Source organism: Melitaea cinxia, chromosome 26 (assembly GCF_905220565.1).
Source record: "Melitaea cinxia chromosome 26, ilMelCinx1.1, whole genome shotgun sequence".
Lineage (NCBI taxonomy): Eukaryota > Metazoa > Arthropoda > Insecta > Lepidoptera > Nymphalidae > Melitaea > Melitaea cinxia.
In genome coordinates, this window is record NC_059419.1 from 8727013 (window position 1) to 8743182 (window position 16170).

Genomic DNA, 16170 nt, shown 5'->3' on the forward strand with positions numbered 1-16170 from the left:
AAAAGAACTATAATAATATAATATAATAAAACAATAAAACTTAAGTTTCCTTATATCATTTCCTTTACCCCGACGATAAAAATAATTACCGTACATTATAATTCGACACGTAATTAAATATAATTATGTAAAAATATTATTTAAATAATATTAACGTGTCGATATTTTAACTAGAAAATGCTTTACGGTTCCTGTAACCTTGTTTAATTTAAATTAACTAATTATAATTTATTTATTCATTTAGTACTAGATTTAAAAACATATTTATCTGAATTATATACAACTTAATTGGACACAAAATTTCACTTCGCTAAGTAATGTATGCATTTTATTTCTTATTATGATGACGTTGATATGACGTTAATTAGGCCATTAATGCAGTTGGCTGTGACTCTTTTTTCCGCTCTAGGATCGTAAATTCGTGTCCTTTGCTGAGTCTGGGTGTAGTATTTATATCTATGTTTTCTTTTTCTTAAAGTGCCATCTTTTCACGAAGCTTGGCGATCATTATGGCAACTTGTAGCCTTGATACCGCGGCCCTGAATAAAGAACGGGTGCTTTTCCCAAACCACTGGCGTAGATTTTTTAGCCAAATAGTTCCAGCCTGCCAGCCTAGCCAGTTCTTCTACGACCCACACTGCGCTTGCCCTGGATTTTATCCTTGATAATAAGTCGAAGCAGCTGGTATTTTGAATTTCTCATGATGAGGCCGAAGTATTCAAGTTTATTTATTATGTAAACCTATACACATTTATTAAAAATATATAAATGTGCTATATAGCTATAGCCCAATAATTGTGTTATTCTCAAACAAGACAAAAATGATTTAAAATAGACATTATTTAGGATAACTTCTTCAAATTTAAATGAGATTAAAGTCGGCACACTCAGTAAAAAGTTATGAAATAACACACATAAAAAATGCAGTCAAATCGAGAACCTCCTTTTTTTTAAATCGCTTAAAATAATCGGTTAAAATGCCATCGCATTGCTTTCATGTTATGAAAGTATAACTTTTATTTGAATTCGTTTAGAAATGAAATTACGTTATCTGCGATAGGATTTCCTACCGACCGTATGTGTATTTTAGTCAAAATAGTAAGAAAAGGTTTGGAACTAAATCTACATCACTGCGCAAATATTAACATTTGCTATTATCCCAGAATCTTTAATTGTCTAAGATATTTAAATGTGTTCTAAGCACAGTTGTTTTTAAATATTATATGCAGAGTTTCTTGCAGATACTTATTTGCAGAATCGGTCGTACTTAGGCTTTCATTTAACTAAAATGTATTAACCAAAACAAATATAATTTTAATTTGTAAAATGGCGATACAAAAGCGCTTTAAAGCCTCCATGAATGAAGTGATTTTTGATTTAATTTGATTTATTTATACGTACCTGGAACCTTAAATTAAATGACGGTGTACGAATACAAAGAGATTATCAAGGACCAACCCTTAGTCTAGAAACATAATATCGAAGGTTACGTTAACGATTTACATAACGCCAAGTAAATATCATCATCATTACAGCCTATACAGTCCACTGCTGGACATAGGCCTCCACAAGTTTACGCCAAAAATAACGTGAACTCATGTGCTCATGTGTGTCATGTGTGCCAAGTAAATATATATACCATAAACTAAGGCTCTACTTCCAAGAGCCTGTTTCACCGGTTTTTGATAGTTTATCCTTCAAATAAATTAGTCATACAAAGCTTCACCCTTAAGAGGTAAAATAGACAATGAGAGCCTGTGTCGACCTAACTAATAAAAGACACAACTACAACTTTTAGATTCACAACAGCGGATAGAAATATCCCACAAATAAATTAAAAATCGATGTTGAAAAAATAATAATAAATGCTTATCTATTAGATCACGTCAAATGTCTTTAACGGCCGGTAAAACAAATCCTAAACCTACAATTATTACACCTTTCAACACCGCCAGTACAATCACCAATTCAAGTTTATGGTCCTCGATAACATTATACAACTAAATAGTATGTTAGAATAAAGACTCTTATCATAGGAATTATCTGTTCGATTGTAAAAAAATCTTCTTGTGTTAAAAACACGTTTATTTAAGAGATAATTCATCCACCACAATGTTATCTATACATATAATAAATTGGTAGGAAAGTTAAAACTGTACATTGAATATTTTTTTTAAAGAATACTTGGGGTGTGATCTACAATCGATGCCGAAGCCAAAAATATAGTTTTTAGAATTTTTGTCTGTTTGTCTGTATGTATGTCCAGGATAAACTCAAAAAGTACTGCATGGATTTACTTCAAATTTGGCACGAATATTATTAAGAAGTCGGGTCAACATATAGGCTACATATTATCACACTATCACCTATGGGGAACGAGCAGTGAACCTTTATTTCTTCAATGCACTCTGTAACAACGTGTAATCTAACGACGCATATTTGAATGTTGTTGTTATTATCTTAATAACCATGCTATAAGCTAGCTTCACACTATTAATAAAAAAATTCTGTAGTATATTTAGTAAAAGCATTGCACCCGTGCAAAGCCGGGGCGGGTCGCTAGTCAATATATATTTCGAAAGTACAACTATACTTGCCAAAACTATTGGAATTTGACACAAATGGTATACAGTACACTCTACTGACTCATATTTTGATGTAGTAATTTTTTTTCAATTTCCTTTTAAACTTTCAAGTCAAAAACACATCGAAATTTTAAACTTTTGACGGCAATTCCGCGCGTTGATTTAAAAGGGACACATTTTTTGAAACAATACCATAGAGTGGATAAGAATTTTAAAATAACATTGGATATCAATTAAAAATATATTACTATGAGTGTAATGTCATACTAATGTTTTTTTTACTGAATTATTATAATAATAATAAAGCTTTATTTATTCCATACATATCTGAATTACAAAAAGATTTAAATATAATGGTACTGGAAGAATCAGTAAAAATATCAAAACATCATAGGTAATCATTGTAGTTATATATGACAGATTTGATTTTTCATTATTACTAATGTAACCAATCAATACATTCAATCAGTTCATATTTGCAAATAATAATGTATAATAATAAAATATATAATAATATTGTTATTATATTTAATTACTGAATTATTATACTAAATGTATTTTTTAATTACATTACCATAAACTTGCATTAACATCAAGTCTCATCTTTATTATCGAGTAGATGAATACATTGTATTAATAAAATTAATAGTTACTATACAACCGTATAACATCTTCAGAACAAAATGTTATTTACTTACTAAAGTTCACTTAGAAACAATTATACCGATATTTATGTTTTTTTTTTATTATTATAAATCTCATTGAAAATTATAATAACGACAAAACTTCGTACTCGAACTAAAGTTAATACTTATAATACAATTATAGACATAAACGTCAAAGCAGTTACTATTACAAAATTTCATTTTCTTAATTATAAAAAATAAATTATAATAGTAATTTTTTGTTGTTTAAAAAAAGTAAGATGAAATACAAAAATGAAAATTTACTGGAACAGTTAAAATTAACTACTTCGATAGAATTTAATACCGTATAAATATATGGTACCTACTTTATATTCAACCCTCGAATAACCAAAACATTTGAAATCCTATAAAAATAACCAACCATTCTTTAGGTACCTTCTATTAAAAATATACTGGCTAAATAATATATATATATATATATATATATATATATATATATATATATATATATATATATATATATATATATATATATATATATATATATATATATATTATTCGCTATATTCGTCGTATCCACAACAATATCGTCATGATGTCAGTCGCTCATAGACAAGTGTGCCGCACATGTGGTTCACAATTATTGGCTACGGTCTGTACTATGAACTCATGTTTATGCTATAATTTAAAAATATACTTCACTATCAATCACTACTTTATTCTATTTTTAAAATCTGTTTTTTTTTATATATATATATATATAATTTTAGCAGGTACTTATTTTGAGGTAAAACTTCTTTGACGCACGATTGACTTGGGGTAGTAAGCTCTTAAATGCGTGAGGAGAGCGTTACTCAAAGTGAGATCGGATGAGGCGAACGGGAGTTGAGAGGGAGATATAAGAAAGAGATAGAGTTACCTTTCGTAAGTTTTCTTCAGTCGTGTGGTCTAAAGCACACTCATTTTTAGTACATACCTAGTAACCTCATGTCTTATTCTCACACACCCTCTCACAGGCCGCAGTTTGCAATGACTCTGCTTTTCCAACGGTTTAGGGTTCGATTCTCCCCAAGTCTGGGTGTAATATAAACATTTATTTATATATAACTGTGTGTTTATTAAGAATATATGTGTGTAAAATATAGCAGTGAGTGAAACCAAAACATAGGCATTAAGCTGTTTATCTCAGGAATTGATGATCATGAATGTATGTTAAGGATATTACTAATTAATTTATTTATTTATTACTCAATTAATCATTTATTATTTAATTTATTCCTTGCTATATTTATTTGTATTTGCAATTTTTAATCTACAACGTACCAAGTTGAAACCTATTATTTCATCAACTAAGTCGCGCATTACGTGCACTTGCATGAAAATCTCAAAAAAAAGGCAATCTTTAAAATCTTCCCACCGACTCTCAAATAGCATATCGCCGGATCACAGATAAAAAAATACTTTAAAAAAATCCCAACACCTGTTGCGCCCACGCATCCGCCAAACAACTGCGCCATCTTACTTCCAACATGGCGGACCATCTGTCAAATTTACATTTCATATAACGAACGTCATTATAATTATCATAGCTTTCGTGGTTATTTAAAAAAAAATACTAATTAAGATACATGATGGATATCATATTATTATTTTTTTTATTAAATTTCACGCCCGAACGCTCGCAGATTCGATTCCGGATCACGATTAATTCAATTATGTGTATAAGAAAATGGCAACGATATAACATAATATTAATAAGAATAATCGTCACGATCTGACGTCAATGTACCTATGTAATTCTTATTCAATGGCCCAGTTTTACCAGCGGCTGATAATGTTTATCTTGTACATAACTACTAGTTACTGGCACTAAAAGGCATTAACCATAGGAGGTACCTACATTAAATGACAAATAAAACATTAAATAATTAATAATGAGTTAAACATTTAACAAAACATTAAAAACTACTAAAGAGATTTTAATAATAATTTCACCGTTGTCAATTTGTTACAAAATGGGGGTTTTAAACATAACTAGACTCATAGTACGATAACAACCATAATATTTAACAATGCAAATGAAATCGTGAGTCAATACTAGTCATAAATGTTGTGACAAAACACCATCGATTCAATGGAAAAAATGGCTGCCAATTTCCAAGGTTCAAGTTTCATTTTTGATTCCTTGAACTTATTATAAAATATACAAACTTTTCATATAGAGCAAATAGCTTAAATATATTTAAAAAAAAATGTAAATAACATAAAAAAATGGTTCCAAGAAATGATCTCTTTATTTATTCAATACAATTTCAATCTATACTTATTATTATTACTATGTAACTAATTTACAAAAAAAATTTAGTATTCTTTACATCTTCATTGTAAAAAAGGTTTCAACGTATCAAAGGTATCAATTATTGAAAGAATATTAATCTGTTAAATTCAAAATCTGTCTCAAACAGGTATGTAATACAAAAAAATACACAATCATATAAATTTTCGTTTAACACTAATCTCTACTTTTTAACAATTAATTGTTATAAATAAATATAAGGTCACATTTCACAATTTCCGAAACTGACCTCAGTCTAATTTCGTAGTTCATAATTCTTGACCACAACCTGACCCGCGTTATGCAACGTATCGATGGCAACAAAAAAGTCACAATGACTCCACATTCCGAAGGGCAAAAACGTCATAACGGGTTCTATAGTAAGAACGGATTCATCCAAATTCTTTTTCTTCTCGAAACAGAAGCAAAAAGATAACAACAAAAAAGTCTACAATGACTTTTTGCAAATATACACTTCGGGGCTTTTCCTTCGCACGCGTTTGAATTTTAAAAGTGTTTTTGCTTTCGTTGTTTTTGTGTTAATATGATATTGAGTCAGGTCGCGGTGTGAACGCCGTTTGATTGTCTCATTTTAGTTTTTTTACCGAATACAGTAAATCTCAAAGGCTTAACGCTGATACGATTTCGTTTTTTTGTTTTCTTCTAAAGATTTAATGTTTCAATGTCTCGTCTTAATTGTTTGTTCACAACAACAATTTCTTTATAATATATACTATATATATGTGTATTATATTAACACGAATACTAAAATGACCACAAACATATTAGACGGAAATAAAATAATTTACGATTTATTTTATGATAATAAGGTACGTAAAAAGAAATATATGATCTCCACCTCCGTAGTTTTATGTATTATAATAATTATAAATGTTTCAACATTATAACAAAGCTGCCAGCAACAAAACCTCGATGAATCCCAAAGCTAAACATGAAAAGTTTGTCTTTCAATCATAATCCGACCCTTTTTACCCACTGGGCGCTATGGGCAAGTACCTGACACCCATATTCAACGATTACAGTCATGTCACAAAGGAAGATATCTTCCTAATTCACAATGCAGCTGTATCTTTATCCCAGTTTCCTTGCTCCTCGAACGCCTGGAGTATGATAAATAGAGCAAGCCCTGAGCCAACACTTGATATGGGGGTAGAGAATCACAGATCTATTTTAATGCGGCACTAAATAAGAAAGTAGGAAATGACCTTGCACTAAGTACGCACCAAAAGGAAGTCCGAGACGGGAATATAACAATTACCGCCAAAATTCTGAATGTAGGAGAAAGATCAGAACTTAACATTGTGTGTTGGTGGATGTTGTATTGCATTGTAATGTAAATCGAAGTCTACTTAATGTATTTCTAAATTCTATTGAGAAACTATTTTGGAACTTCTCATCGCAATCTATGGACGTTAATTTCATATTGAAATATTAAATTTTTGAAAAAACAGTGCAGATTTGTTATATAAACAAAAAAGCCTCCCATTTCCTGTCACATCTACATCCGGTTGATAATACTGCCAAAATATTTGTCTGTTTAACGAACACCAACGACCACTGCCCCATTCTTGATCTCTCTAACACGTCCAAAAAGCCCTAATCCAGAGAATGTGAACGAAAAGAAATGCAGTAAATTTAGTACTGGATTATCACATAGTAATTCGTTTTAGCAAACTCTCACTTGTACATCTTAAATCCTACTAGGATTTAAGATGCGTTATCAGCGTTACCGTTTAATCCATTCTTCATAATAGTGTAAGATAAAGAATAGAAAGAAAAAGAATGACTTAAGGACAACTGTATGAAGCTAATTATGGAACGTAATTCTTCTTGACAGTTCAAGCATTTACTTTACACTTACTTTAGCCTATCGCAGTCCACTGCTAGACATAGGCCTCCACAAAAATGGCACGAACTCATGTGTTTTGCCCATAGTCACCACACCACGCCACAGTGCAAGCATTGTGTTGGTCCAAAGAGATAAAATATCAACCAACGAGCGACGGCAGCTTTACAGACAGACAGACAGATAGTTTTTGAAATTATATTTCTTTTGGCGCATTAGGGAAAAATGATGAGAGTAACACGTGCTGTGTGGCTACGGCACTAAAGAATTTAGCCACCCCCTCTCTTCCCGTGGGTGTCGTAAGAGGCGACTAAGGGATAACAAGGTTCCACAACCACCTTGGAACTTAAGAAGCCGACAGATGGCGGGATAACCATCCCACTGCTGGCTTTGAAATACACAGGCCGAAGACGGGCAGCAGCGTCTTCGGTGCGACAAAGCCAGTACTGCGGTCACCAACCCGCCTGCCCAGCGTGGTGACTATGGGCAAAACACATGAGTTGTCGTTATTTTTGGCGTCAACTTGTGGAGGCCTATGTCCAGCAGTGGACTTTATAGGCTGTAATGATGATGAGAGTAAATTTCTTCGATGCGCACGCACACCGTCACAGAAAACCGACACCCTGAAGTTATATGGTCAACGAAGAAGAAGTTAGCAACTTGAAGTTAGCTAGCCAATGAAGTATAACTTCTTACGTGTGTACATAAGTACACCAATTTTATTTTTTATTTTTTTATTAAATCTAGGAGTTAATAGAAAATTGTATATTTTTGAAAAAAAATTATTTACTATTTAATTTTTCTATTTCGAATTTTTAAACTTTATGTAAAATTAAAAACAAACTATTTTAAAACTTTAAACAGTGAACTTACGGACCATGCAATTACGAAATCTCGCAAGTCGTCTCGTCTGAAGCTATAAATCTTTACCACTGTGTGTGTGTGTCGTTCGCTTGTGCGTGTTAATGCGCGTACGCAGCTATGCGGTTCCAATGTTGCATACAATTCTCACCCCCGCTATTATAGATAACGCAAATGATTTTGATATTTGTGATCTAAGACATATAAGTTTCCGTACTAAAGTATTAATTTCAATTATATTGATTAATTAGTTGGTTATGTCAATAAATAAATTTCATATTTAAGTATGAAAAGAACATGGTAGGTACATGATTTTTTATATGAGGAAACAAGTTACTCTTACTTAATACTAACTTAATATCGATAATAAACTTTATCTTATATTAAATTTTGTCTTACAGATAACATGAAACCAATGAGTGAGAAAGTATTCAGTTTAAAAATTATTTATCTAACACGACAAACACTAACTTAAAATAAGTAATAGCATATTAGGCTAACTCAGTGTAAGGCTCAAAACGTATAATATTTACTTGGTCGCTTCGATGAATTTTTAACTAATTTTTTGAAAAATATAATTTTTTTTTAGAACGTATGAAATATATTTTTAAATGTGGACAGTAAACTTTTTTTTATAAATATATCATTCGTTATACATTATCGACAATCTTCTTAGTAAAATTATATTTTTTTTTTTTAGTATTTTATATAATCAAAACTTCTAGTACCAAAATTGTTCAGCGTCAGTATTAAAGTAACAAATCGTAGGCGTACACAGAGGGTGGGTCGCATAAAAGAACCTTTTTTTTCACATCGACGAAAAGATTTTTTTCTACCTGCGAACCCGAGTTTCTACCTGACTCTGTGCTCGCGCGCAGATTCTAACATATTTTAGACGAGAGAAAAAATTGATTCTACAAGTAATAGTATTGTTAGGGGGCTTTTTGCTAGATTTTTTACTATTTCAGTTGCCTAAAAGTAAGGTGCTTATGTTTACTTTTCACTACATATTATGATCTTTGAAAGAGTGTTAATTATGTGTTAAATTGCTGTTTATACTGTTTTTATATGGATTTTTTTTTTATTTTTTGTTATTTACCTTATTAATCAGGTCATTTCACAACAGAACTAGTAAAATTTGTAATGAGTATAATGAAATGTATAATGAGTATAATAAATATTGTTTTATTGTAAAATAGGTGCCTATATTTTACAGTTTCAGTGATGCTACGTTGCACGCGGTAACTTCTACATTCGGACGGACCGGCAACTCAGAACTATCTTAAACTCAATTCCGTACATTTTTGTTAGAAAATTAACGTAAATTACATTATACGTGTGCCTATCCCGTTTAATATTTAATATATTCATTAATTTTTTAACAGAGACAAAAAAAAACAAATGTATTTTATAGTTTAAAGAATAGCAATTAAACAATTTAAAAATAAATTGAATAATGAATTATAACATTACTATTATTCTGAATGATTTAGCTCAAGAAATAGTTAGGGCAGTTTGTAAACAGTCAGTCTTCTGCCAGATAAGCCTATCTTTAAAAAAAAAGAAAGAAATAAAAAAAAACACATCTTATATATTTATAGTAAATAGAAACAATTCTATTGACAGTATGATTTTACTGAATTCGTCATACCCTAGCTGTTATAACGACAGGTATGTCACTTGTAACCGTAGGTAATAATAGTCGAAACACGACAACGCGTAAACACATTCAATTATAAAATTTGATTTAGCGCAAGTAGTAGCTAGTTAAAGAAAAACAGTCAGGCAGTCAGTCTTCTGCCAATCAGGACTCTTGTTCTCAAAAAATAAAATAATCAAATGATATTGTATTATAGTAAACAGACGCAAATCTTATCGGCAGTACTATGATTTTACTGAATGCGTCATATACTAATGGTCTGTATACCAGTTTTGGATAAATAAGTTACGATTAAACTCTAACAGCAGGAGGTACAATATAAGGCTACAATATAATACAACTACTAGCTACAATATACTACAATATAATATAATTAGAGTTTGTTTCACCTCAATAGACTAGGTTCAAGTTTTAGGTTCATACCTATATGCGAATAGAATATTTCATAAATACAGTTAAATTCGACGGCGAAAAAGAATAATACATCAAAAACTTTTATCCGTTGGATATCGCGTATATACCTATATAATATATGTCGTATATCGCGTATATATATGCGTCATCCGTCAAATAGCGTTATCCACTACTGATAAAACAGTGCCTATCCGTTGTAACCAATGCTTTGTTACTTGTAGGTAACCGTAGGTCAAAGTAAGACAACGCTCAGTATAATATTCATTTATAAAATTATTAAAACACAAATCTTAATAATACATTACTTAAGATCATACATAAATCGTTATATAATTAACTTCTGAAATAAATAAAACGAAATCTTGACGACCTTGAAACAACAAGCTCATTGAATCACTTGTTAGTTTATACAATCATTAAATGTACCGAAATTAACTTAAATCCAACACCTAATACTCAAACATGTCGAAGTATTGTTATATCATAACTTGTTAAATAAAGTTATTGATAGAAAGAAAAACATGTAGCATGATTTAAAATATTTTTTTATATTCAAACATCACTGTAATCCCATTTACAAAGAAAAGATTTAGGCCTTAAAAATCATACAACGATTAACACTTCCTCAACAAAGTCTAACTCCAGATTTAGAACGCAGTACGATAATAATTAAGGTGTAAAAATATGTAAATGTATGTAAATGTTTTCAAAAGCAATAACTTATTACATTTACATTTACTTTCAAAACTGAGTAAGATTTATAGGTAGTGTAGTCACTAAGCCCGCGTTCATCGTTGAATTCTAAAACTGAAAGCTTTCATACTCGTAATATATTTTTTTTAATTATCGCCACAATACTCAACAAGTATTGAAACGATGTCTGGTTGAAAATATAAAGATCTTATAAAATTTGCAGTAAATATTGACGTGTTCTGTAACCAATTACCATCCGTTGTTTTACTTTTAAAATTTTATAAAGTATACCTCAGCGCGTATAAATGACACACATCGCATGCTATTTTATCATTTACCCGTCAACTGAAGCTGTGGAACTTTTTGTCTAAAGATACCCCATAAATAGACTATCGACAGGTTAATATTTATACCATGACGCATTACCTACGTGTCAATTTAAGCATAAAATATGTGGTTTAAAAATGGCACACAGACTTGAAATAAATTTAATCTATTAATATTGTTTTAAATTTTGTCCACTTAACTGATTTTTTTTTTACTATTTAAACTCGTGTTATTATTATTATTATTCATTTATCATCTATGAAGATAATTAATCACACATAATGGTTTATTTTTTAATAGTAATTATTATTTTTTTTATAATTACAAACTCAACTACGCGTAAAATATCATTTACAATATCATTCGAACAAACTGCGCATAGATAATTATCATGCGAGTGCGTTTTATGAGAACGCTAGTCGCACAGCGCGTTTTTCTATAACGCTGACCAATCTACAAGCGCTCTGGAGTAGAGATGCGCGTAGGCGCCCAAAACACCGAAAGTTAGCGGGTTTGATTCCCGCTCAAAATGGATATTTGTATTTGTGCAAATATTTCTTCTCAGTTTGGATATCTGTCCTTTTCTCCTCCTTCCCTCCCCAGTGCCTCTGCAAGCTACGGTAATAGCTTACCATCAGGTGAGCTACACGCTTTTTTGCCTTTGTTTATTTATATAATATATATAAAACAACACGATCCCGGATGTTATTATCCTTCTCCTACGTGGAGAAAGGCAATATGCCCAGCTGTGGGATGATTCAGGCTGGCTAATCTATTATGTTATAAGGGATATGTACAAGTGTACGTACTTTTCTAAAATCTATTTTGTTTTATTATTTGTCAAAAACCCATGAGTTCGCACCAAGATAGAATATTGCAGACGAAATACATAAAAAATTACAATAATGCAGTTTCGTATAATTTAACTTTTATACCATTTCTGTCCAATAATCAGTACTGTGTAGCGTAACTCCACTCTGTAACAATATACAGTAGGTATGTATTAGGCATTGGCCGTGACTTTCATAACAAAAACTAGTTCGCTGCGAGCTCCGCGAACGATATGTTCGTTTTCGCTGTATTGTGACGTGTATCGACGTCCAACTGACTAACAATTAAAACTAATTATATTTTTATCGTTAAAATTATATTATATTCCGAGTAATTATAAGTCCGTAGATATATAAACAGATATTTTTTTACATAATATAATTATAAATTATTCAATCAAAATATAATATTTTAGTTAAGTACCGGTAGACTACATCTCAATGCGCGTTTTTTTTAACATCATTTTAAAAATTAATTTTATTATATTCATTAAAAATTCATCATCATCATCATCAGCATTTCAGCTTATTGCAGTCCACTGCTGGACATAGGCCTCCACAAGTTCGCGCCAAAAATGGCGTAAACTCATGTGTGTTGCCCATAGTCACCACGCTGGGCAGGCGGGTTGGTGACCGCGGGGCTGGCTTTGTCGCACCTAAGACGCTGCTGCCCGTCTTCGGCCTTTGTATTTCAAAGCCAGCGGTTGGATGGTTATCCCGACATCGGTCGGCTTCTTAAGTTCCGAGGTGGTAGTGGAACTGTGTTTATCCCTTAGTCGCCTCTTACGACACCCACGGGAAGAGAGGAGGTGGCTATATTCTTTGATGCCGTAGCCACACAGCATTAAAAATTAATCATAGTTAATTTGAAGTTACCACCGATTCGGAATGTAAATTCTTCAGAGAAGAATCGACAAGCTGTCCGCTGTTACTTCTATAAAATACTGTTACAATAGTAATAATTAGTAATTTAGAAATGAACGAAATTCAGCATAAAATAGTAATAACTACTAATTTAGACATAAATGAAATACAGCATCACTAATTCCATACGTCTTTGTCTCTAACTAAAGGACGATAAGCCTTCAGTCACATTCAATAGGTACTATGTGACATCACTAAAATGTCACAAACCTACGATACAATCACTGTTGTGACGCGATGAGTCACGTTTCAGTGCCATGATGAAGAGAACCTGCAAAGTTAGGTCGAGCTTCATTACTATGGATAGGTGTAAGAAATATACATAAGTTACGAATATACTTTTAGCTGGAGCTGCAATAAGCTATTAGGACCTGCTACTCCTTAATTGATAAATTACAACTTTTACATTCACATTTGTCAATAGAAATATCTCCTAAATATATTGGAATTCGATGGTAAGAAAGAATAATATCAAAACTGTTATCTATTACCGTACCGGTACCGTTATCCTGCAAATACCCACAATAAAACAAACCTTAGTATCTTTTTATATTAGACAAAAGGTGTTTTGGTGTGTATTGATAAGATTTTCGAACAATACATTTATACGATGTTGTGTGGTTAGTGGTTACAGCAATAAGAATATAGCCGACCCCTCTCTTCCCGTGGGTGTCGTAAGAGGCGACTAACAGATAACACAGTTCCACGACCACCTTAGAACTTAAAAAGCCGACCGAAGGCGGGATAACCATCCAACTGCTAGCTTTAAAATACACAGGCCGAAGACGGGCAGCAGCGTCTTCGGTGCGACAAAGTCAGCCCTGCTGTCACAAACTAGCCTGCCCAGCGTGGCGACTATGGGCAAAACACATGAGTTCACGCCATTTTTGGCGCGAAATTTGGAGGCCTATGTCCAGCAGTGGACGGTATTAGGCTGAAGTGATGATGATGATGGTGATGACATTTCTACGAAGACACGATAATGTATTCACTGTAACGTCATTTTTTACACTAGCATTCACAGCAGTAGTAATAAATAAATAAATATAATTAACACACACACTGTAGTCTGTTCTACGGTAAGCAACTTGATACTTATTTTAAAGGTAACAACCAACTGATATAACTAAATCTTATTTATTTGATAGATATACATAGAAACAATACATATATAAATAATTAATATATATACTACATCCAGAACCCACAACTCCCGGAGCAGAAAGCAGGGCCACTACAAACTGCGTCAACGAACTATGACGTAAGCAAGCTTTCGACTCTCTTCGTGAATATTAAATACCTAGTTATTTTTAACTCATCATAATTTTTTACCGGGTGTACCTATTTGATGATTTTTTTAAATCGAAAATTAGTGTTGTGACGCGGTACCATTTAAATCTTATCGAGATCCGACGAGTACTTTTTGAGTTATCCCAAATAATGTGTTAATTGACTATTTTTTCAACTTGTATTAACGTTGTATTACTTAACGTTGTATTACTTGTCAATGTATATTATGATGTTATTAATATAGTTTGTTTTTCGTTTGCGATCAAACACAAATATTAAACTTTGAACTGAGGTTTTATACATATCATGCATAAAAATGTCTGTTCTTATAATTATTTATTTTCACAATTCACTGTAATCAAATAGAAGGGCATGTTACGAAATTGATGAGGTTTATTATATTACATATCTGCCGTTCACTCATTCTCTTAATGGCTTTTTGTTAAACATAACCTACAAAGGTCTTTAGTTCAAATCTGAATAAGAACATAAGACATTGATTAATGTGAATATTTCAACTGTTAAAAAACACAGGTGTTAAGTTGTCTACCTCAGGAATAGACGATCAAGAGTATATAGCCAAAAACATTTTTTTTTTAATAATTACTACATATGTATAAAATTATATTAGAATGTTTGAAAATTAGGAAAAAATTAAGAAAATGTATTAAAATTTTTCATATTTTAATCATCTGCACCTCCAATACTTCACTAGTTTACTTGTAGCCTCTTTGCGAAGATTGTCACCGACAGAGTAACTAACGAACGATTTATTTTCGTATCCTATTGTCCATCCTTGCACAGGTAAAATCTTTAAATGCAAGAACATTAGGTACCTGCGTAGCAAACAAAACGACGCAAACCAACACGCAACCATGAGTAATCTTAGCCGGAAGTTTAATTACCAGATTTAGTTGAAAGTTGAGGCCATTTTAATCTCTCAGTATAACCGCCTTTATTGTGTCCTTAGTAAACTTTCTGTTTTCTTTATTTTTTTTGGAGGCTTTGTATTGAATTTACAAGAATTGCCATAAAAATGCCTGAATTGCAATGTTACTCTTTTGTTTACTATCAGCCTATTGTCAAATTTCACTGCTTTGTCTAACATCATTATCTTGGTTCTACGAATAGCGAAATCATCTGTACTCGTTTGACTTTATTGAACACCATTAAGCCTCGAGAAAAAGAAGAAGCCATTCCATTGTATTTACCCATTCACAAATTTTTGACAAATGTTAAGTCAAAAATCAAACAATACTGGAATTTCGAAAAAGCACTTCATGCTTTCTTAAATATTCATGTAATATTCCCCTGAGCTATCATACATCGCCTCGCAGCTGAAATGTAACTGTAGCTTGATATTGAATGTAGCTACAGGCTAACATTTTAGGGGCTTAATTACAACAATTATCTTTACCGTTAGTGTTGTGCTGTGTTGCAACATTTATTTTTGTTTCGTTATCGAATGTGTATGTGTGTGGATACAAGCGTGAGGCATTTAATTAGACCACTTCTTATATATAAAATTCTCATGTTACAATATTAGTTACCATACTCCTCCGAAACGGCTGGATAGGTCTGAGAAGCGACCAACATCTATTTTTCATACTCCTAAGTCATAATGGGTTAAGGGGGGAATAACATATGTGGCAAAAGAACATTTGCGGGTCGGCTAGTAGGTGTATTTAAAAAATTATACTATTTCTGAGTTACGTATGTTGATATCAATCAAATGAA